This window comes from Schistocerca nitens, chromosome 5, assembly GCF_023898315.1.
Source record: "Schistocerca nitens isolate TAMUIC-IGC-003100 chromosome 5, iqSchNite1.1, whole genome shotgun sequence".
NCBI lineage: Eukaryota > Metazoa > Arthropoda > Insecta > Orthoptera > Acrididae > Schistocerca > Schistocerca nitens.
In genome coordinates this window covers 753,377,627-753,379,940 of record NC_064618.1, presented here as the reverse complement: position 1 = coordinate 753,379,940, position 2,314 = coordinate 753,377,627, and positions in this window count along the sequence as shown.

Here is a 2,314-nt window from a genome sequence, read left to right as displayed (position 1 = left end):
CCCAACTGCTTACAGTTGCTGAACAGCTATATTGTAGCTAAATGATAAAGGATCTTTCTTTTTATGTATTCGAAGGACATTACACTTGTCTACATTGAGATTAAATTGCCATTCCCTCCACCATGCATCAAAAATGTTTCAAATGGCTCTGAGCACTATGCGACTAAACTTCAGAGGTCATCAGTCGCCTAGAACTTATAACTAATTAAACCTAACTGACCTACGGACATCACACACATCCATGCCCGAGGCAGTATTCGAACCTGCGACTGTAGCGGTCGCTCGGCTCCAGACTGTAGCGCCTAGAACAGCACGGCCACTCCGGCCGGAAACCATGCATCAATTCGTTCCAGATCCTCCTGCATTTCAGTACAATTTTCCATTGTTGATTGGCGACTCCATGGAGTGTCCTATGCATCACGACCAGATAATGGGTCTACTTGGAAGGAGAGACAGCATTGGTCGTATTTTTTTGTTTTATTAACCGCAAAATCGATTTTCGGCCACTTAGTGACCATCTTCAGTGCTGTAATATATTATTTAAATTGGTAGGCACTGGTCTTCCCCCATGAACCATGGACCTTGCCGTTGGTGGGGAGGCTTGCGTGCCTCAGCGATACAGATGGCCGTACCGTAGGTGCAACCACAACGGAGGGGTATCTGTTGAGAGGCCAGACAAACATGTGGTTCCTGAAGAGGGGCAGCAGCCTTTTCAGTAGTTGCAGGGGCAACAGTCTGGCTGATTGATCTGGCCTTGAAACATTAACCAAAACGGCCTTGCTGTACTGGTACTGCGAACGGCTGAAAGCAAGGGGAAACTACAGCCGTAATTTTTCCCGAGGACATGCAGCTTTACTGTATGATTAAATGATGATGGCGTCCTCTTGGGTAAAATATTCCGGAGGTAAAATAGTCCCCCATTCGGATCTCCGGGCGGGGACTACTCGAGAGGACGTCGTTATCAGGAGAAATAAAACTGGCATTCTACGGATCGGAGCGTGGAATGTCAGATCCCTTAATCGGGCAGGTAGGTTAGAAAATTTAAAAAGGGAAATGGATAGGTTAAAGTTAGATATAGTGGGAATTAGTGAAGTTCGGTGGCAGGAGGAACAAGACTTTTGGTCAGGTGATTACAGGGTTATAAATACAAAATCAAATAGGGGTAATGCAGGAGTAGGTTTAATAATGAATAAAAAAAATAGGAGTGCGGGTTAGCTACTACAAACAGCATAGTGAACGCATTATTGTGGCCAAGATAGACACAAAGCCCATGCCTACTACAGTAGTACAAGCTTATATGCCAACTAGCTCTGCAGATGAAGAAGAAATTGATGAAATGTATGACGAGATAAAAGAAATTATTCAGGTAGTGAAGGGAGATGAAAATTTAATAGTCATGGGTGACTGGAATTCGTCAGTAGGAAAAGGGAGAGAAGGAAACATAGTAGGTGAATATGGATTGGGGGGAAGAAATGAAAGAGGAAGCCGCCTTGTAGAATTTTGCACAGAGCATAACTTAATCATAGCTAACACTTGCTTCAAGAATCATAAAAGCAGGTTGTATACCTGGAAGAATCCTGGAGATACTAATAGGTATCAGATAGATTATATAATGGTAAGACAGAGATTTAGGAACCAGGTTTTAAATTGTAAGACATTTCCAGGGGCAGATGTGGATTCTGACCACAATCTATTGGTTATGAACTGCAGATTGAAACTGAAGAAACTGCAAAAAGGTGGTAATTTAAGGAGATGGGACCTGGATAAACTGAAAGAACCAGAGGTTGTAGAGAGTTTCAGGGAGAGCATAAGGGAACAATTGACAGGAATGGGGGAAAGAAATACAGTAGAAGAAGAATGGGTAGCTCTGAGGGATGAAGTAGTGAAGGCAGCAGAGGATCAAGTAGGTAAAAAGACGAGGGCTAATAGAAATCCTTGGGTAACAGAAGAAATATTGAATTTAATTGATGAAAGGAAAATATAAAAATGCAGTAAATGAAGCAGGCCAAAGGGAATACAAACGTCTCAAAAATGAGATCGACAGGAACTGCAAAATGGCTAAGCAGGGATGGCTAGAGGACAAATGTATGGATATAGAGGCATGTCTCACTAGGGGTAAGATAGATACTGCCTACAGGAAAATTAAAGAGACCTTTGGAGAGAAGAGAACCACTTGTATGAATATCAAGAGCTCAGATGGCAACCCAGTTCTAAGCAAAGAAGGGAAGGCAGAAAGGTGGAAGGAGTATATAGAGGGTTTATACAAGGGCGATGTACTTGAGAACAGTATTATGGAAGTGGAAGAGGATGTAGA